Source organism: Polyodon spathula, chromosome 3 (assembly GCF_017654505.1).
Source record: "Polyodon spathula isolate WHYD16114869_AA chromosome 3, ASM1765450v1, whole genome shotgun sequence".
Classification (NCBI taxonomy): domain Eukaryota; kingdom Metazoa; phylum Chordata; class Actinopteri; order Acipenseriformes; family Polyodontidae; genus Polyodon; species Polyodon spathula.
Genome location: NC_054536.1, coordinates 34,547,008 through 34,570,829, shown reverse-complemented (window position 1 = coordinate 34,570,829; position 23,822 = coordinate 34,547,008). Strand labels below are relative to the sequence as shown.

General features: G+C 34.5%; 1 long non-coding RNA gene across 1 annotated transcript in view; it reads left to right on the top strand.

The window, feature by feature from the left end:
• The first annotated feature begins 6,781 nt into the window (after positions 1-6,781).
• The window catches only part of LOC121313018, a 55,768-nt gene continuing 38,727 nt past the window's right edge, over positions 6,782-23,822 (top strand). The window contains exon 1 of the long non-coding RNA XR_005949936.1: positions 6,782-6,944. This is a non-coding gene — a long non-coding RNA (uncharacterized LOC121313018). The remainder of the gene's footprint in view (positions 6,945-23,822) is intronic.

The following is a 23,822-nucleotide window of genomic DNA, read 5'->3' as shown; positions in this document are numbered from 1 at the left end:
AGTGAAAAGACTGTAAAACTGCAAACACAAACGGTTTGGTGCAAAGAAGATACAAAGTATAGATGTCAACAAGTCCCAACTGCAACTACAAGCAGCTGGACAAAAGGAAGCAGACAAAAGACAAATATCAAAGATTTGTGAGTTAAAAAGGCAAGATACACAAATGATGTCATGAAAGTGATTACTCAGCAGAGTGAAAAAGCTAGAAATATCCAAGCAAAACTAAACAAGGTGCTGTCACTCTGCTGAGCAAAGCAAACCAGAGCTCCAACTCCGGGACTCTGCCTGAAAACAGGCCCAAGACGAGTAAGCAAGATGCAAGTGAGTCAACAGCCGCAAGCAACGAGACTGAGGCCCGACTGGAGGATTGCTGTAAAACTTACAGTGACTGTTATCAGATAAACCAGTCTGGGTCTGCTGTACACCTAAAACCACAGTATCCAAAAGAAACTGTGCCCTACTACCTGCTAGCTAAAGATTCAGCGAAGAGGACTGAGCGGAGGGGCGCTGTTGTGGATCCTGTACAGAGGACTGAAGACTTTGTTGCAGCTGTTTGTTGATTCTATCGAGAATTGAAAGCTTTGTTTCTGAGTTTGATCCAATGTGGGATTGAAGCCTTTGCTGCTGAAAGGAGAGCTTTTTGTACTGGACACTTCAACAGATTGAATTTCCAAACCAGGGGACCAAAGGTCTAAGCTTCAAGGAACCGTTGAGTATAATTCCAGTTGCATTTTCCTTTCATGAAACTAAATTAATTAAGTGTAACACATTCACACAGAAGCGAACTGTTAATTATTGAGTTTGCACACTTTGCATGTGAAATAACTTTTAGTGAAACTTGAGAAAATAACTATAAGTAATCTATGTGGGCGTGTGTGTATGTGAGCAAGCTACTAGCTACGTCACAGCTTGGTTGAACTGCTGAGTAGCTGCTTTGTGTGTGTGGTGACAGGCAGTGTCATATTGCCTGCTAGCCAGCATGAATGCAGTGAGAGTTTTTGACTTGTGTTTGGTGCTTAGAGACTAAGAGATTTACTTTCTGACTTTCTGATTTCTGTTTATTATTTGTGTACTTAATAAAATACTAGTGTTGATTAAACATTCCTTGTGTCTGCGCATGAATTTGTGTTCATAGTAAATTGTCGATCTCTGTAACACGTCAATTAAATATTGTTAGTAAGAGAACTAATCAACCCAGATAACATTAAATGATCAATTATTGAATTGTTCTTACAAGCTTATATTTTATTTTGTATAATACCAGCACTAAAAAAGAAACACACATAAATAACATTACACTAAACTTTTCTTTACTAAAAATCTCATATCAAACAAAAAAACTACTTTTTTATAATTAGTCGCTGTCAGAATCATAAGAACATAAGAAAATTTACAAATGTGATGAGGCCATTCGGCTCATCTTGCCCGTTTGGTTGTTAGTAGCTTATTGATCCCAGAAACTCATCAAGCAGCTTCTTGAAGGATCCCAGGGTGTCAGCTTCAACAACATTACTGGGGAGTTGGTTCCAAACTCTCACAATTATCTGTGTAAAGAAGTGCCTCCTGTTTTCTGTTCTGAATACCCCTTTATCTAATCTCCATTTGTGACCCCTGGTCCTTGTTTCTTTTTTCAGGTCAAAAAGGTCCCTTGGGTCGACATTGTCAATACCTTTTAAAATTTGGAAACCTTGAATCAGATTGCCGCATAATTTTCTTTGTCCAAGACTGAATAGATTAAATTATTTTAGTCTGTCTGCATATGACATGCCTTTTAAACCCAGAATAATTCTGGTCGCTCTTCTTCTCTTCTTCAAAAATGCTCTGGCGGTTGTAACTTAGTGTTTCCTATGAATGGCCTTTAGGTGGCGCTGCAGCATAGACTTCTATTGTCATTGTTTTCTTTCTCTCCGTCTTCCGTAGTTTTGTTTCGTTTACCATGGTCTTGCAGATTGGAATAAGTACAGCCCAGAATTTCAGAGTTTTGAAGTTCTGCCTTTTAGCCTCTGACAAAACGGTAAATCGAGAGGACTTTTTTTTTTTTTAACAAATAAGCTTTCACTGCACTGCCTACTTGAAATCGTCAAAGCACTTTCAAATCATGAGATATTCAAAAAAAAAAAAAAATGTTGAAAAATCTCAATCCACTGACATCAGATCGCGTCTGTAATCAGAAATATCAGACGCAATCTGTCGTCATAATAGTGATTGCAGGCTAGTACTGACGTCGGTAGTAGCCTGTAATCAGAGAATAAAGCACATGGTTTTATAGGGAAATATCAGTTACAATGGTATTGTAAAAGGCCCTACAACAGTCCCTGAAAGTTTTGTTGATTTCTAAAAAAAAAGAAATTGGGCAAAATACAAAACATTCATTAACCCGAGTAAACACTACAAATGGTGATGAACTTAACATTTATTTAAAAAAAATAAGTGACACAGAGAATATAAAGTAACTCACTGTCTGACAATTCTGATTCACCCAAATCAGACGACAGTGGAAACGATTATGTGCATATTAATTTCTGTACATAAACAGTGAGCACATACACAGAATATTCTATTAGCAAAGCAGTGTTTACAAACAGCAAGAACAGAAAAAATACTGCTAACTACAAAATGCTAACGAAAAGCAAACTTAGTAAAATTGCAATGTCATAATTCTGAGGATCTTTCTAAGCAATAATGGACACTACTCTGGATTAGTTTCTCAAAATAAATATTTATAAATTAATAAGGGAAAAAAAAAACCAATAGATATCAATTTAGATCCTGAAACATTATCTGCTTATATGCACTAGTTTATTGATATTTAAAAACATATTGTGATGGGGTACTCCCATCTCCAAATTTCCAAATTAATTGGCGTCTTTGCTTGTTGTTGTTGTTGTTGTTGTTGTTGTTAATAATATAATAATAATATAATAATAATAATAATAATAATAATAATAATACCTATACAAGAAGTGCCATTTTCAAACATATTTTTGAATATATATTCAATATATTACTTTTTGTGCAATGCTACCAAAACAACCCTAATCCTTCATTAAACTTTACTGTTTGAAGTAGGCTTATGAAGATATACTGTATACTGGGGCTGTAAGGTTACAGAAGATGGGATCTCTGAGCACACGGGAATCGTTTTTTCAAAATACCTCATCAATATTGACATCCTTCCAAAGGTTTATAAGGGAAGGTTTATTAAAGCCATGTTTATACATTTTATATGAAGGGAGATTAAACAAAAATACTTACTTATTAAGTCCAGATGTAGTCCATTTGGTCTCAACAATCTTCTTGCATTTTACACATTTGCTTCAATGGAGAAATGTGAATATGCAAATTTAGCAATTTTGGGTTCAGCAGACATTATCAAAAAATAAATAATAAAAATAACTGCATGCTTTATACCACAGGCGTCGGCGAGTCCAGTGTGGCACCTCCATAGCGGGAATATAAATATTTATACATGAATGTAGTAGTATATATTTTTTTCTGCCACAAATTAAAGATTTAAATTAATTGGATATGCCCAATGTCAATCACGTTTTCTTTTTTTTCTTCTAAATACTGATTAGGTACAGTAAGCAAAGCATGTGCATGTTGCAGTAAACTGACAAACATAACTGATCAATTTAATTTAATTGTAGCAGGGCGGTAGGGAAGCCCTGCAGTTTAAATGTATTGCTTATTTATTTTTAAAATGGGGTCTCCCTCTCCACCTCTGTGTTATTTTGTATTGATGTATTATGATTTATTTATTGTATTTGTTGTCGTTTTGATGGCTTAGCCGTGTTATGATTTATTTATGTATTTAAATATGACGGCGTAGCTGTGCGTTTGTTTTGTTTTTATTTTGAAACGTGTTCTGGCAGAGGCAAGGTTAGTAAACTCGTCCTCTGCCAGGAGTGATTAAAAACCTTGTGCAGAAGGTGGCCATCTCCTGAATTAAATACTTGTGTAATTGTTGCTAATCGGGAGATGGCCACCTGTATATAAACGCACAGCTCTGGGTACACCGGGTGGGGTGTTCAGAGGAGGAACGAGAGCGAGCGAGAGAGAAATTGAAACATAATATAGAGGCTCTGTGAAGGCTACTGCCCAGCTGGACCTGTGTTTGAGTGCAAGATTTATTTTTGTTTAAAACTTTTATTTCGCTCTGTGAGCAGTGTTTTGTTAAAATATTTTATTTTATTTCTGTATTTAAATAAACGGCGCTGCAGCGCTTTTTGAAGTGCAGAACTTGCCTTTGTTTTGCTTCCTGCATTCTGGTCTGACGTCACTGCAACGCCAGCCTGTCACAAACCCCCTCACACTTTAATTTTGGGAAAACGGTTAATTTTTTTCAAGTAAAATTAGTAATCAGTTATCATGAGAAATGGCACGTGGCCAGTTTGAAACACCTAAGTGCTCGTACTGAGGACCCCCGAGGCCACCCCGCCAAGGTCAAGGTTGAGGACGAGACCTGAAAAAATGTCCTCGAGCTGTCCTTGAGGCCAAGGACAGATCTTGAGGACCCAAGACTGCTCAGAGGTCTGGCCGTGCTGATCTCCCAAAGTGTAGGCGTTTCTTGTTAGTTGGGGCTATGTGTAGTCTTCTGAAATGTATCCTCTATCCTTCTCTTCATTTTCCCAATGGGGAAAGTAACGCTTGCTTCCCAGCCCTGGAGGCCGATTGGTTCGATCTCGCTTCTGCAAGGGCAGCTCTCCGCGAGCCAAGGGGAAAGCAGGTTTTCTTCCTAAAGCACATCATTTCAAGTTCCAGGGTTTACTCTTTGCAGTTGTTGCTTCTGTTTCATGAATCGAAAGATGCAGACTCTAACAATGCTAGCAACATATTAACATTAATTTTAAAAAGTGGAAAAGACAAAACAACGCACTATCCCCCAGTAAAACCAGCGGAGCTGGAGAAGCAAAGACAAAAATAAGTTCTTGCAAGACACAAAGCAAGTGTTCTCACACAGACGCCGATGCTTTCACCTGCAGCTCCCCTTCTGGCAGTTTTTCAAGCTGCATATTATCTGGCAATTTACAAAAATCTCTGATCTGTAATTAAAGTAAATTAAAATTTTATCAGATTTGTTTATGTAATTTACGGAGTTTAAATATTTATGTCCATTAATGAAACAGTGGTCATGCCTTATTTTAAGGGCCGTGTGGCAGAGTGTCCCACCCCTTTGTTTATATTATTATTTGTGTTATTATTGTGATTATGATTTCTGTATTGTATATGACGGCAAAAAGCCAATATTATTTTGTATTGTGTACAGTTTGGCAGGACGAGCGAGACGCCGTCTACCAGGTAGATAGAAAAAGAAAACAATAGAATACAACTGCTAGATTTAGTATATACGTGTTTAGTGTGTTGTGTTCTGTTTTGTTTTGGCCCTTGTGCCCTTTTTTCGAGAATGTGTTTTTTGTTTAAACCTTTTATTTTTGTTCATTTAATAAAAGCCATTGTGTCTCAGTTGCACCCGTCAGTGCTTGTGTGTGTTTGGATTTCTGGTCTGACGTCACCACCCTGCAGCCAGCGTGCTCACAAGCTGTTTTTTTGTTTGTTTATTAACTGTTAACAAACATTGAAATTTTTAGCTATAGGTTAGGGTTAAGGTTAATAAAACCCTAGTAACAATTTGAACTGATTTCAAGCATATGATTGACAGGGTATTGATCATCCATAGGGCTCTGGTGTTTGATTGATCATCCATAGGGTCTGGTGTTTGATTGATCATCCATAGGGTCTGGTGTTTGATTGATTATCCATAGGGCTCTGGTGTTTGCAGTTTTAGCTGGCCTATTAACAGAAAATAAATAATGTACATTAACATGTTTATTAGCTGTTTGTTAACAGTTATAAACAAAAAAAAAAGTGTGGCCAAAATAGTAAATACACAAGTAATATGTTAATATCATTGATATACAGAAATTAGCTACTTTAACACATTTTAATCAATATTTATATATTTATGAATAAACATGTTACTCTATTAAAATAAAACAATTTTAAACAAATGTTGTTTATTTTCAGTGGAACTATTTTCTTGTGCGTAGTGATATTTTCTGTTCTTGGAAAGGTTTGCTGTGTTAATTTAAAAAGTAAATACATCTAATAATTTGATAATTTGCATCATGCTTTATAACACCTTAAGTGTGTGGTTATATCATGACAACCCACCCCCTGTCATGCCTTAATGCTTCATTAAGATATAGTTGATGCAGTATTCTATAGCATTTTGGCCCACCTATTTTTTCTGTCATTCGGTATTGGACAACTACATCAAAAACTGCCTCCATCTATGCAGAACAAGGATTACAGTTCAATTTACAATTACTGAGTGAAACTGATATACAGTACCTCTCCTGACACAAGCTACTCCTTCTATATCATTTCACAAAGCAAAACAAGCTGTTCAATTTAAGCATTTTCCCAGTCATAATGTGTTAAAAAGCTTCGTACATCCTCAGCATGAGAAATGCTTTGTTTATATAAGCAGTGCAAGTCTAACAATGGGACAAAAAGGTGAAAGATATAACATTTTCTTGAAGAAAAAAAAGAGGTCTGAATCAATTTTCAGGCTTTAGTACATCCCCTTTTCAGCTGGCTTCCTTGTTTGAATCTTAATCAGACAGGCGCAGGCTTCCAATCAGTGGGTAGCTGCTGGAAGGGACCACTGGAAAGCAGACGGGGTACACAGCATCAGTAGCGAGCTGATAACAGCCCCCACTCCCTGATATTTCAGCAGGGTGGTACAGCCTGGCAGATTACAAAATCCCCTCCCATGTGGCACTCAGTTCTCTGTGCCAGGGTGTAGCAACTGATCTGATTCTTCAGCTGGTGACCGCTATGAGTGAGTTCAGATGTGCTGAACAGACAGGCAGAAGAATCCAGCACTACCACCAATACTACTACTACTACTACTACTACTACACTAGGAGAGCCCAGTGGTGAGTTTTAACACAATGTTTTGTGTGCATCTGCTGATCCCTCCTGCACTGCCTTATAGAATTTACTGAGTATGTAGTATTTTATACACTGTGATGCGCAATTATTACAGGATGAACTGAATGCAGAGGGCGATGTCTTGGCCGTTGGGTCCCGATGCGCAAAGTAGTTTTGATATACACTATGCAGACCAATACTATCCCATGGTGTGCTGTACTTAATGATGACCACAGGTACAGTAAATGTCCCATTTAACTGTATAATGCATGACTGAAAAATCATTGTCTATTAAAGTTACATTAAAGCCAAAAGTTGTCTTATTGCAGTGCAGTTGATCAGTGACATTTTTATGACTGTACCAAGTCACACGATACAGAATATAAATGTTCAAATATATACAATCAAATACAAATCTACTGTAAATGCCAGAAGAATTTGCTTTGGGTGTGAACATCAATTTTAAAATAATGAATTTATAATTATAATGATGATGATGCAAACCAAAGACCTCGCTTTATATATATATATAATATATATTATATATATATATGGTATATGTATAATATATATATAATTATATATATATTGGTCACGAACGAAACAAGCTTTGTTCCGTACATACACTGCCATGTATGTTGACAAAATAGTAACTCGCACAGAATCTAATTTGTCTTTCTATAATTAAAAAAAAAACAGCATTGCTCGTGTTAATTTGTACCTTTAGTGTCATAATTTAGAATTTGGAACAAAATTTTAATATGGAACGGAAATGAGCCAATATCGCCAATTACAGCTGATTGAAATGAATATGCAGTTATACAGTTGTTCTTATACAGGCACATAACATGTTGTCATCTGCATACTTAATCATCCTTTTTCATGATGCATAAATTAAATATATGGCTGTTTTTTTAACACATCATGGGTGTTGCATGCATCTTTAAAAGAGGATGCTGCCTTATCATGGTTGCCAGTGTCCCATTAGCTCCTGTCAGCATCCTAGGAAAGGTACTGCAATTATGCGAGTATGGGGAATCTGGGTATGCCTTGGGGAGACATTTGTCAAGGTTTGCTCACGTGGCCAACCTGTCTGGACTGAATGTCTGCCGATGCTGGGATAAGGACAGGCGTAGCCTGGGGAGCTGACTTTTCTGACAGCCTCAGATACTTGTAGGATTCCTTTGTGTGTGCATGTGTGTCTGTTAGAAGGGGCTCTCATTAGAATGCCTAGTGTTATGAGCCTTTTGTGACAGAAGTGGCTGCAAACTGTCAGTTTTATCTCTAAGACTAAATGGTGACACGTTCATATATAGGAGTGCCGTTCATCTACAGACCACGCATCTGCAACAGGAAGGTTTCAACACTGGTCATAGGGTGAATGCTAAACCATTTACAAGTTTATTTATTGTTAATATTAATGAAAAAATACTAACAATTCAACAGTACCGTATGCACTTCAAACAGATTTGAAATGGATTCTGATTAAAGTCAGATTAAAGAAAATAATTGTCAGCATTATTTGTTTATTTATTTATTTATGTATTTATTTATTTTAACATATTTAAGCATATCATAGGTAAAAGTTAAACAAATGTAAATTAAGCTTATTGTTAGTCAATGGTAAGGGATCTGGGCTTCATGAGATACTGACATTAGAAATTCTGGAAATTTCTAAATATAAAGCATTAGTGCAGTACAAACTATGACGGTAGTATAGGTGACACATGACAGAATGGTTTTAGGCCAACAAAAGTGGATTGTACAAGCATTATAGTATAATGTTATTTAGCCTGTTCTCGATTTATCCATTTAGCTGCATCAGGAAACAAGCCATATTGACAACTTTTGACAACCCTAAATGGCCAGTCAGTTTTATATAAGCACTTCAGACAGTTTTCTGTTGCCAGACAACTGTTGACAGCTGTTACTCTTTAAGAGGTTACACTATATATTATAGTTAACTGTGTGCTAAAAAATAGAATGCTCTGCTATAACTATATCATGTCATGCCCATTGTAGTACTTTTTTCTAATATTATCGAACATAATGGGCCTGTAAGGGGTATTTATGAAAATGTGATTGCAATATTCTTTCAGGTGAAGAAGTGTTTCACCAAAAAATGGCACCAGGAAAACTCCTGCCATCAAATAGACAAAAAGAAAGACTACCTAATTCTGGTCATTAATTGCAATTCTGTTATCAACAGGCTGCTGGCTTTCTATATTACATACATGGTCAGAAAAAAAAAGAAGTTAAATGCCTTTGAATTGATCCTTAAAACTGACATGACATGGAATTCTACACTAATTAAAAGCTTAACTTTATTTATTGTTTAAATGTCCCTTATTATCAATAATATAATTGTGTTGATCAAGTAGAATATAAAGGGCTTTGAATAAAATCTATTATTAGGCTACCTTGTATTTTAGCATTGACAAGAAAAGAAGCTAAAATAATTTTTTTTAAAACCTTAATGCACACTTCTTTGACTGGTCTGCTTTATTTAAAGGAAAAGGGAGGACTTACAGTTCCTTCGTTGTCTTTCTTTAAGTTTAATTTCAAACATAATGTTGTTGGAAATGCCAAATGATTTTATCATACACATTTTTTTTTTTACTTTTGTTACAGAAAAAATGAGACATTACATTTAATAATATATAAGCATGAATATCTGTTTTAAATTGATTGTTGTGGGTTGGTGGTTAGCAATTTAGGCAGTGCAGGGAGGTTTTTATTTTTTTATTTTTATAATTGTCACTGACATCCCTAAAAGGGTGTGGTACACTGCGGCATATGGTTTGTAGAAACGAGTGTACATTGTTGAAATAAATGCATTGTGTACCTAATTCTGAGCACATATGGTCTCAGCATGCATGGTCTGTATCATAATCAAACATTCTTTTTTCTAAAAGCTTGTTCATCCAGTGCATTCAGTTTAAGGTTATTTAGGTGGAAGAAAGTCAATTTTTCCCTTTGTGGGCCACTGTTGGTGTTTTTTTAAAACAATGTGATTGAGGAGCTTCTGATAAAAAAAAAAAAAAAAGATAAATCATCACTTTATTTCCCATGGTGCCAGCTTTGAATGGGATGTATTTTCATAACTGCACACACTATGATTTGTACATTCAAATATGCCAGGAAAATCAATAAGCAGTTCTTATTTTTTGTATTATATTAGAACAGTTTTACATAATTAGCTGATCATATCTAATTGAATTGACGAGCTCCCAAGTATTTGTTCATAAATAATAATAACATTCAATATTTCACTACACATGTATATATTATATATATATATATATATATATATATATATATATATATATATATATATATATATATATATATATATATATATATATATATATATATATATATTTATATATTTGGATTTATAAATATATTACACTTATCCTCACTGATTTATTATTTTTTTTTAATTAGATAACTCTATTGAGAGAACATATTTTGTAAACATGAAATTACCAGATTTATGAAACTGTTAAATATTTAAAAATACATTTTTAGCTACTAACAATATTCTGGAAAAAATATATATATTTAAATTATGTAAATAACTGTCAGTGTCTGACAAACGAAAAAGGTGTTTTGAATAATACAGAACAGCTTCTATACACATTGTAAATTTTATGTTATGCACATAATATATATTCCATTTATCTAATATGATGAGAGCACTGGGTAGAGTTGGGTTCGCATTATTAGCGGTGGTGGGTGAAAGAAGGTCTTTGTTCTGCAAGAAAGTGTTACTAGAACAAAGGCAGTTAGGTATGAACAAGATGTATCGATTTTATAGTCTGGACAATAATCATTGAAGCAACCGACATTGTTATGTTCATAAGGACAACTGGCTATTTCTGAAAAGGTATTCTAGTATATTCCTATTAATACAAAAAATCACTGAAGCAAATCCATTGAATGTTGCTGTCGTCTCTTAACCCTTTTTTCATGTAAAATAATTGACAAAGGTTAAATATAAATCTTTATTTAAACTATACTGGGGTTGAATGCAAGGTATATAACTGTTAACAACCTATAAAACAACCTATAAAGTGATTGCATCATTGTTGCAATATTGCACTAAATGCATTACATTTGTTGTATACATATATAAGCATACTGTTTTTTCTTGTAAAATGTAAAAAAATAAACAAATACATAAGTAAATAGAATGTATTTTTTTCTAGGTAAGTTAAATGCAAACCTACAGTGATATTATATGAATGACACAAAACAAATATGATTTAATTAATTTTAAGTGTATGCATTACATTCGTATTCAAGGAAATTAAAGGTGTGCTGTGATATTCAGTATTGTTGTAGATTTTACGTGTGTGTGTGTGTGTGTGTGTGTGTGTGTGTGTGTGTGTGTTTCTACAAGAAATGCAATCCCATTAAAATTATATTTAAAAATATTTTTTTACCCAGAGACTCACTTTCTCTTAATGTGTTAGCTGAAACAGAATCAAAACAACACAGACTTATTTTAACAATAAAATATTCAAATGGAGCATGCACTATTTTCAAATGATGAATGTTTTTCTTAAAATGTCTTCCAAAAAATCCTCATTCTTAATATAAAATAAAAAATAACATGAAATGTATTTAACTAAAAACTTAGAGGAAACCACAAAATGATTGAAATACTGGCGGGTAGGCTGTGAGGCATTGCATTTAAATACCATTAGCCCCTGCTTATAACCCACAGTGTAACTGGCATACCCTGTCTCATATACAGAACAATAATAAAAACAGATTCTTAACAGGTTACTAGATGGAAATGAAACAATTTAAAATGCCTTCTATTAAAAATGTATTTTATTCACTTTTCACTGTAATCAGCAAAAGGTAATTAGTCATTAAAGTAACTCCCTGAGATACTTGTGTTGCATTATTAAACTGGAGAATATCTTGGTGTATGTATGTGCATTTTTAATTTTTTTAAAAATGATTATTACATGATATGAACCCCCGTCTTGATTGTTTATTACCTGAGATCAATTTTAAGCATCCACATTTTTAAAACGGTGTCAGCCATTGGGTTAAACTTCTGCTTTAGGATAAGCCATACCGTGAAATTCATAGACATAAGAATATTGGTAGTTACACCATTTAGAATGAAATTACAGTTTTAAAAAGCTGATTTACAAGGGCTATAGACTTTTAGGTATTTCGTGTTAGGTATTTCATACGGTGGCCGAGAAATGGAAAGAAGAAACAAATCTACAGAGGCGTAGCTGCAACCAGATGACTGAAATGGGATTTTAACGGCAAAAAAAAAAAAAAAAAAAAAAAAAAAACTGCAGCCACATAAAAAAAGAATCGTTTATCTCAGAAATTACGTTTTTTTTTTTTTTTTGGAGGGGGGCGCGGGGGTTAAGCAAGGTTTTGGTGAATGTCGCCATATTTTTACGAGACAGACACCTAATTGCAAATTAGATATTAAAAATAAACATAAAGGCATTTGTTTCTGTTTTATACAGCACTTTTCAAACTCCTTTATTCTTTAATTATACCGACTGCTGGTTTAGTTAAGATCGTATTCAATACATAATCAATTTCTGGTATATAAATAGATAAATACCAAGGTAAATTAGAAATACTACTTCATAATATCGTGTCACTGACTCTTAAATATGGCAACATTCACCTGAACCTTGCTTTACCTTAAAAAAAAAAAAGTAATTTTTGCTATAAAAAATAAACTTGAGGCACAAAATGTAACTTCCAGAAGACGCTTTCTAAACAATGTGCCTGCCTTTTTTATGCGGCTGCGGTTTTCTCTGATGTGTTACCACCCCGTTTCAATCCCTTGGTTGCAGCTACGACTCAGTGTAGACTTGCTAGTACCGCTTTGCATTTCTCGGCCACCGTAGTTTCCTAGTGAAACACTAGGGTTGTTATAATCATGCATTTGTTTAAATTTTATTTTATTTTTTTATGACTGAGACAGAATGTTTCAGCATCATTAAACACAGTAAAAGCTAAAGTAAGCTTTCTTTGTTCTTTTTATTTGTTTAAATTTAAACGGGTTTTATTCACCAGTGTTAATAATTGCTTAACAATTGTGCTCTTTATCATTATTGACGAAAATAAACAATGTAGTGTACAGGCTTAGTTCACTGAGGTGACTCGAGGAGCAGATTACCTTGTGGTGCGCCACCTTAGATGAAGTACTGAAAGCACAAATTCTCAGTGCCGCCATTTTGCTTCATATTAAATAAAAAATTGAAGGCTCATTAACAAAATATAAAATTGACATAATACTGTACACTACACACCATTTCATATATAAGCTAACGTTTCTGAGAACAACCACAGACTGTTGTACTTTAATAAAACAATACACTAGACTCAGTTATCCGAGCTTTGATTAACCTTACTGTCTAATCAACTAATCAACCTTGATTAACCTTACTGTCTAATCAACCACCAATCAACCGAACGCACCTGTAATCACGTGATGGATCACGTATGGTGTATTTAAATTGTTGCAAGCCTAGGATTCCCGTATGGTAAATTCAGCTCCTGAATCCGGGATTGCACTGAGGAGACTGATTCTGTTAGTGATGGTTTGACATTGTTTCGTTGTGTGCTACTCTGCTGCACTTAGTCAGGTAACCAACCCCTGCCGTTAAAATTAAAAACACGAGATTTGAAATTCGCTTTAATGATAAAACAAACAAGCAAACAAATAAACAAATAAAAAAGAAACTATTGACTGTGTCAAGAGACCCAGAGGAGACATTCAGTGTACACTTTCAGTTATACAATTAAGTGGAATGTGTTTATTTGTTTTATAAAAACTGCATAGAAACGCGCATCGTTTTCAGTTTGTGTTTCTGTATTCGAACAAATGCGGTTTCTTGAGTTAAAAAAAAAAAAGAAAAAAAAGAAAAAAAAACTGCGCAGCGCGCGTTCAAATTTCATCCAAGAGTTTAGAACGCTGAAAAGAATTTTCAAAATTTGCAGTTTTATTCAGGGCGTTCAAATGGTAGGATAAAAGTGAGACGTAAACTTGAGTTAAAAAAAAAAAAAAAATAAAAAAAAAAAAAATTTTCACTCTGCATATTTAACAGTCCCCTTGCTGTGTGATGGTGACTAACAGAAATAGTTAAATTCAGGTTTTAATAAGGTAAGGGAACAGTTTTAAACAACGCTGTTTTTGTAAATGCAAAAGTTTTACCAGGATATCATCTGTCCGCGATCACATTTTAATTTTATTTTTTAATAGACGCGTTAGCATCCCAGCTTTAAATTAAAACAGTCGCCTCGTTCTTGGGTTTTCTTCTATTTCGCCAGTAATGACTGGATATCCTGTTTATGTTATTGAGTAGCTAAGAACATTTATTTGATTCATTTCAACTGCACGATATTACAATGCCTTTTTGAAGTTTAATGATTCCTAAAGTTTTGTAATGTGTCAGAGTTGTACTGAATTGTATTCTTTGGTTGTCCATTTTTGGTATATGGTACGTGTTTAATTACAGTAATGCATTACCTTAACTGTAGGTGTTAAAGTTTTACTGAATTGCATTCACTTATTGATTTAAGCTTTGTAATTTTGTATGCTTAATCTGATACAATAAATTGCTAGCTATATATCATCAACAGTAGGTACTTGTGTATGTTAACTTTATTCTATACATTATTACAGGTACAGTAATTGTTACTAATACCTGTTCAGTTATCCATAAAATCGATTATGTGAACAGGTAGGTCCCAATTAATTCTGATAATTGATGCTGCTGTATTGCTAGTTGTTATTTTATAGAGGCACCAACCAAATACTCAGTTGGTTACTGCAAATTTTGCATTGATGTTGGTGTCTAGCTGTGTTTTACAAAACGTATTTATAAAATAAAGATTGCTGAAGAACAACAACAAATGTAAAAGCTGCTCAGTGGTTAAGTGACTGCTAACTGAAGTTTGTAGGCTTTTCATGAAAACAGAATTTGTACATATGTTGAGAAACGGAACATTAGTTTCTTAGTGAGAAATCATTCAGTTTTATAGATATATTTAAGATATATTTATCTTTTTTTATGTCTGTTGGGACATCTCTACAAGTTAGGCTACTGTATCTTTTTGTGTTTTTTTTTTCCCTTCAGACATTCCATGTTACAGCCACACAAACATACTCTGCTGTATACTGAAATAGGGCTATAATTGAATTTAAATCAAAATTGTTTACATTACAAACTGAAGAAGACATATAGATTGTAGGTCATTGTTTTACAAACATACTCACTGTTTTTATCATTCATCCCCCCCCCCCAAATAAAAATACTGAAAGATGCTGGTGATTGTTATACATTTGAAAAAGGTACGAAGCTGTCAAGCGCTGTTATAATTCTTGACATTTGATTAAATAAAATAAAAGAAAATCTATTGTAAAAACACATACACAACAACAATAAAGGGACAAGTACCTACACTTCTATATACTTCTAAATACTTAAGTATTGCATCATGATGATTTAATTAATACGTAATGACAATAATAAACTACATATCTGATGTCCTTTTGTTATTGCCATGCTAAATGTCTCTACTTTTTGGAACATGTAAATTCAGTATATTTCAGCGCCCTAGTTTTCAGGAATTGTTAGATTTGTTACTGCTTAAGAGAAGCGACAAACTGAAAAGGAGAACAGTTCTTGCAGTTTCTCAAATGTACTGCCTAAGTTAAAGATTTAATTAGCCCCTCGATCTTGTATCAAATTGCTACGCGCACCCTCTATTATATTTCATTAACACATACTGTATGTTCAGATGTTTTTGCAATACTAGCCTAAATATTTTTCCCTACGCAAGTTATTTCAGCCCTTTTAGCCTTTTTATAAGGGCACATATGATTGAGTTTCATCTATACATTTCTAAAGCACTAGCCAGAGAACAAATAGTGAGTGGGTAATTATTGCAAAGGTTTACTCTTTTTCAAATCGATTTTGGCTACTAAATGAGTCCAGGCAAAGAACAATGTCTTCAGTCAGCAGGACCGCAGCAGCGGATTGCTATCTCATGATTTCCGACTTGTGTAGTTTCCATATTAAACAAAACAGCAGCTTATATTCAATATAATGGAACCATTAACATGTATTAATAATGCAGATGGGGTAAGTAGCTGGAACTACCTAGAGGGCTGGTGAAGCAGATGTGCACCATAATGCTTTGGATTTGATGGCTGCCGGGGTCAGGGTCATTTTAGTTCCCGTTTTATTTCCACTGGCAGTGGCTTTCTAATTTAAGCACCCCTGTCTCCTGGCTACAGATGCCTGCTGTGATGCAGAGTGATGCAGAAGGGGAGCGTTCAGACATTGTCATGCATGGTGCCTGAAACGGCACTCTTTTGCAGAATAATTCACACAAGCCATGGTGCTGGAGACCTGCTTTCACAGTAGGCGTGCTGCTTATTGATAGCTGTAATAGAATGGGGGTGGATGCATTACTGGTGTTCTTTGTTGCCACAGTCTAGGATGTCAAGAAAAGGTAAGCAGTTTTCTTATTATCTAGCAGCACTTATTCTTTCAGGAAGTGTTTTAAATCTAGTATTGTACTCTATGTTGAAGACCATAGTTAGAATCATACATTTCTATTAAACTATTTCAGCGATATTAACTGGCCTAGTAAGCAAGGATCTCTATATACCACATTTTTATGGGACTAAGATATAATGGGATAGTCACAAGAATCAAACAAATATTAGCTATTATTAGATAGTATTTTTAACTGATTAGCAGCACTGTTCAGGCATATGTACAGGATTGTTATTTATCTTTGTTTAATTATGTACATTACCAACAGAACAGCTGCTGTATCTTCTAATTTGTAGACACTGTTTTACATATTTATAGTAAATTAAGTTATTACATTTCTATCTTTTTATTTTTATCAGAGCTGCATATGCATTGATATGGCTTAAGTTCCAAGCATAGTGCTTAAATAAGGGCAGCACAAATCTCAGTAAAGAAGTTGCACATTTTGTATTATATCAAACGACCTTAAATTTATTGCTGTAAACATTTTTTATTGTTATTATTTCTGTACATTAGCTTGCATAAAGTAAGAGGCACATGATATTTTTCTAAAATGACCCAAAATGGCTTACTGGTATTCATCATTTATCTAGTTTTACAGGTATCTGCTTTGAGTTTATTCTTTATATATATTGCTATGTGGATGCACGTTTGAGGCTGGGCCTGTTTTAACAGCAGCCCGTTTGTAACAGGCATACATTGTGACCTGAATAAAGTAATCATCCTTTATTCATGATAAAAACATGTCAATGTGTCCTATAAAAAATTGACAACATGTTTTGAGTAAGGCCCTGTTCAGACTATGACTTTAAACTGCATTAGTTGCCTTTTAAACTGGCTGAAAAGTGCTAAATATGTTTTGCGTCCACACTACACAGTGTTTAATACAGTACTCGAGACCACCTTGGGATAGTCTCGAGTCATGTTCTAAATTAGATCGCATCAGTCAGTGTGGACGCTGTAATACCAAACATCACTGACTTTGTCCAACCCCCCAACTGTACAGTACAGGTCAGAGAAAAGCCAGTACAGATGCACTGATAGGCTGATTAAAACATTGTTGTCATTTGAGTAGTAAACAAGAAAGTTAACCACTTTGGAGTATTTTTTTTTTGTAAATGTTATTATAGTAGAGGTTTTTACCATATCGTCAATATTAATAAGTGGTAACTTTACACTTCACTTAATTTTAACCTTCTGTGTGGTTCAGGGGGTAGGAGCTAGGACTTCTACCCCATTGTTGTCCCGCCAGTAATATCTGCTAATCTCCCTATTTAAGCCGCCAAGTTATGCACTTATTCTCTATCTTCTGTTTTTTGATTACATATTGCTATGTTCGTGTTTCGTTACACAGCTGACCAATCCACACTTGACACCACTGGTCTCTGATCCTTGTTTCTCCTTATTGCTTCTCCAACTTGCCATGATATCAAGCATCTTATTCAGCCTCTCAACTCTGCTGTTTCTTCAGTCTCTGATTGCCCAAATACACTCGATAACAGGATTCACGTTGGTCCAGCTTCTCCCTTCTCACTTCCCAACCTGGCTCCTCCCCATTCTATCCTGCCAAAAATATCTCCCGAGCTTTCTTAATGTGGAATCCAGAAAGTGATTCAAAACCTACATTAAGTTCTCTACTGCAACTGAAACTAACAAATTGTTACGTCATCTTGTAGAACCTTTGTATTTTGGGAAAACTTAAATTATATGAAGTTAGAAGTTTTAATATACTTAACAGCAAAACAGTAAATACAGTATTCAACTAATATAGCCTTTACTGACATGGTGCAAGAACCATGCAGAATGTTTCAGTGATCAGTACCTTGATGTTTAAGCAAAAGGGCATTACAGCGTACTAGTTGTCTGCTGATGTATAAACAAGGTTAACTACCAAGATAATGCCAGTTAAGCAGGGATTCATTTCAATTAAACAGGTACCCAGTGTCTTTTTGTTGTGATTAGAACTATTTTAAATATTTAAAGATGTATTTACCTTTTAAATGATCTGCGTTCCTTACAACTGGCTTACAATGTACCGTTTGGTTGCCCTGCAATGGAGAGTCAGGATAGACGTTCTGCAGTTTCTTGCTATTGGAAGCACTGTTTTTATTAAAAAATAAAAAAAGTATACTTTTTAACAGACTGTTGCGAAGGACAAAACATAATTTTCATATGGGCTGTAGAACACAGTGCCAACATGCTGTCAACGGTAATACACCACAATACCACAATTAAAGAGAAACCAACCATTTATATGTTTTTTATTTATGAGGATTGTAGACATATAATATATTTCTTTTAATTGTGTAGTTAGCTAAATGAGTCTTACACAAGAGCTGGAATTATAGAAATTAATATGAATTTACAGTTGGTTCTAGTTAAAACGATGAGCCAATTGAAATCAAGCATTTTTATAAAAGTTCTAGAAACTATATTTACTATAGGTGGGTCTATAATTGTGCTTGCAGTAGGTTGGGTTGTATGGGTCTTTCACTTTCTGCTTTTGCTTCCTGTCTTTAACTCTGGATTTCAAAAAGTGATTTATAAATTTAATTTTGTTGCTATTGTCGGATATGAAAAAATCTGTTTTTCCACATTAAGATGGATTTAGTTCTATATGTAAAACGGTATACAATACCTCATGTTTCTTCAGGTAGACATGAATAGTCTGTTTGTTTAATTAATGATGAATATCCAGCTGTCTTTTATGAAATGTTTTATTTATGGCTTTGTTAGTCTACAGCGTTATGGAGATGGATATTCACACTTTACTCTGGTTATTCTGCCCTTTTTTCAATCCTGCATGAAGCTGTGCTGAATTAAACAAAACATGCTGTGAGCCCAGAAACTGAATCACTTTCGAAATCCTACTTTTGCATTATTCAGTGAATGCTTGAGCGCTGTTGACTCTGAAATCAGCTTAGAAACAAAATCTAAATATTGATTTATAATCAGAATTTGAAAATCAGCTATTCAGAAAATGAGTTTGTCTTCAGGGGAAGGATAATGAATGTGTCTTCAGGGAACGTTTTTTTTTTTTTCTAGGGTATTTTTATAAGTGGAGAACCTGTTACTTCATGTGGGAATGAAGGAATGTGTTGTTCTGTAGAACATTACCTTTTTAGTTGAGGATTTTTTTTTTTTTTTTTTTTGTCAGATGGCCAGTGCTGGATGGCATGTAACCAGTGACTCCTTGTTGGTCCTAATTTATTGTTTTACGAGACACCTTTATGGCATTCATAACAAGATGCACCACATCTAGTTTTTTTTGTATTTTATAATATTTCCTGACTAAGTTACATTAAATCGCAATAAATGTGTTATCGCACTATCAAGCTGTTGTCAATTTCGGTTTGGTCTGCTTTGTAGAAAGAAACAATGGGATTCTTAACGTCAGTTTAAACATGCAGGTAGAATAATGCTAATTCTGGAGTCACGCACATTTTGTCCCAGTGCGCTAAGATGTATTGCTCTAAAATTGAGTTTGTAATTACTTTTTTGATGAGAGAATGAGGAAACAGAATATGTGTCCAGATAAGCATGTCTGCTTTGGTTTAAAACTGTTAAAATAAAAAAAATAAAAAATAAAATAAAAAAAACCCTGTTACATCATATTCAGGTCTACTGGGAAACAAAATAGTAAGAAAAGTAACTTCTTTGTAAATCAAATCCAATGACTATGGAGCATATGAATACAATATTTTCATCAATATGGGAATCTAATGAATGTTATATTTATACATTTAAAAATAAAATACAGTACAGTAAAATAAAATAAACATTACCTTAGTAAATCAACAAACAGTCTAGGCATATCAACATATTGCTTTGTGTATTTGCTATATAATTTTATCAATAATTGTCAGAATGAATGAAATTAAGAAAACAATCCAGTTTTGGGTGCATTATGTTCTACACTCACATTGGTAAAGCTTTCTTTATGGAATATAAATGTAAGCCATTAAAACAATGCTCAGTTCATTTGTTGGAGATTTGTGTCATGGCCCTTACATCAAAGACATGTTTCACAAAAGAAAGAAAATATGAAACATCTGGCATCACAATGATATTGATATGCATTCAAATGATATATAATTGCTACTAAGATCCAAATGCACAATTAGACCTTTTATGATTGTATCATATGCTGAGTAATGGAGTAAGCAATAGTCCAGTACATTAAATAATGACCTTTATTGAAGCCAATAGTGCATAATGTAGCTTAAAAAGGATGAGTATTATCTGTATACTGTAACTATTGTTGTACTGTCAGAGAAGTGGTTCTGTAAATTAATGTTGTTAAACCATGGAAATGTATTAAATAATGTTTAGTTAATCTAGTATTGACTTTCCAAAATGTTTTCTGTGAAGCACCAGCCAGCACTTTTCAATGACGTCAGGATGGCAAGGAGCATACTTGAAAGTTGCATGACAGGATACCATGAATGCATAGGATTTGGAATGTTCTTGTTGCAGTTAAGAACTTTTCAGTTGTCCCTAACATATGACAGGAATGAAATTTTGTGGTCGTTCCCTATTCTTACTATGCACTTCAGAAGCACTAAAAGAATGTGACTACACTGGTGACATCAGTCACAGGGAAAGAATGTTCCACAAGAAGTCATTGTAAATGTAGCCGTTGTGCTAGGCATATTATCAATTAACACTAGAACCGTGCTATCAAGGGTTTTGGCTTGTCTGCTTAAATCATTTTTGGCATTTTTTTTTAAATGTTATTATTGTTTAAATCATTTATCAGACATCAGAAAATGTGTTGCCTCTTACAGAATAATAGTGTGCTATCTAACTTATGGATATACAAAATATTACAATGATGAAAAATGAATATTACTCTCACAAGGATAATAATTCTTAGGTCAACTTCTGTAAAGTATGTTCAATAATAGTGGTAAACTACATTTTAAATAGATTTTTACTACCAGAAAATAAAGAGTTTTAGTTAGTGTGTTCAGGAATTTAGCACATTAAGCCACGAAATTTCAATTTGTTGAGGTACAATAACTTCACCTGGGCTTGACAGCTCCAGGGATAAGGTGTTGCTATTTTTACCACATAAAAATCGGTAAGACAATAAAAACTAAAACATATTTTACTATAAAGCACACATAGACATTTTTTTAAACGGTTATTACTGCAAAATTTAATCCATCCTTGCATTTGCCTTTTGTTCTACAGATTACAGTTTAATGCCTAGCTAGGTCTTGCAGGTATTTTAACGGCAGATAAAGACGTGTTAATTGACTGACAGAAGTGAATGAATGCAGTTTTTGAAGCTGGGGTGGGGTATAAGCAACCTTATAATCCAGGGCTGGCAATGGAACGTGAAACAAAAAATGTGATTGGTTGAGCGAGGTTCCAGATGTCTGTATATTGGATGGATACAGACAGTTGGAGCCTTGTCATATTTTAAACCATTGTGCTGTCTAAGAGAATTTAAAGTGTCGGACGGTAGCCATCTTGCTTTTACAGTTACAGATGTACAGCTGTAACTATGAAACTGAGTGACCAATTACCTGCAAAAAATAGTAAGTAGATATACCGATTTGGATGAAGAACAATTAAATGATCTGAAAGATAGCAAAAAAAAAAAGAAATACTACTAAGTAAATAATCGCTGTCTTTTATACTCAGTCACCCCGACTATGTCACTTAAAATAATATATTTCTAGCGGTTTGTAAACACTACAGAAAAACACAAAAAGACACTTCTGCACATTATCCACCCTTCTCAGATACATACCTTGAACAATTACTGAATTCTGAGACGTTGTTGTATTTCTTCTTATTCCTCCCGTCTGTTCTGCTCAAACAGTGTGTCTGCACAGTGACAGGGAGACAAATAGCTTGGTGCCCTGGTGTATTTTTTCAATGGCAATGTCAACAATATAAAAAGTACAGATGTGCTTTCTTTTTCATGTTCCAATAAAATACATTTTCTCAGCTTAACTTAGTGTGTAGTTCAAAGTTATAAATGGGATACTTTATTGCCGTTTTTTGTTTATGTTTTTTTTCTTCAAATCCACAGTTTGACATGGATTATAAATGCAATAAAGCCTGACAGGCTGTCCATATACATCGCGTATACAGACTTCTTAGGGGTTGGAGGCACTTGACTTCGTCTTGTGCCTCACAATGCCCCGAGGCTTCCGTATATCTGACATATACAGATGGCCTGTCAGGCTTCATTGCATACAAAATGTTCCGATGGAAATCATTTTGTGAAAGAAAAAAATTAATAAATTAGGAGCTAGATATCCAGTTAACTTGAGAGCTACTACTAGTAGGGAAATCTTTAGTAATCTTTTGTCAAGACATTTTATAGAGTAAGTGTAATACAATGGCATAGGGATGTAATCCATTTACTGGAGGAACTTAATGTGTACAGCATATAGTACCAGCAACAAATAAATACATAAATAAAAGTAATGATTACAATGTTGTCACAGAGACTGCCGAAGTGGGCGGCGTCAGAACCAGGAAAGGTAATGCAATACACAAAACACAGGACGGATGAAATGAAGTGATGAAGACGCCTGTTGGCGCCGGTTTAATACAAAATAAAAGGTTTACACAAACACGAAAAACACAGGACACGGCACTCTACGCCAAAATAAATAGACAAACGAAAACAGACTAAACTTAACAAAACGGTGCACGCACAGACACTGACAAACACGGTGAGCGGATACTTTCTCCTCTTATCACTACTACTACTACTACTACTACTACTACTACTACTGCTGCTGCTGCTGCTGCTGCTGCTGCTTATTTCCTCCGTCTCCAATCCCGTTCTCCGCTCACCGAACACCCAACCCCCAGTATGTGACAACGTGCATCTATATATACTATTGTGCTGGGATTCAATTACCAATTAATTATTCACTTGAATCCCAGCACGTGAATTAATAAAGTGCAATTCCCCGTGCTCACATATTACTACATTTTACTTGCACGTGAAGTGCTGTGCAATCCTCGTGCCTAAATACACATATACATTTTTAAACACTCGTGTTACACAGACCCGTTTATATCCCGTGTACCAATGTCTATACACCAACATTTAAACACACCACACGCAACACATAACAGATAATATACACAGGGGCGGGCACTTTGTTACAAATGTACATAAGCTGATTTATTATGAAAGTTTGGAAGTGTTGGACAATATGTTTTTCTTCAACTGGAAACAGTGCAGTAGGTGTAGATTTTCCTCTTGGGATGAACATTCTGTTTTAACCAAAGCATGCCCCAATACATACAATTCTAAAATGAACACATACTGTAGTTGAAGGACGT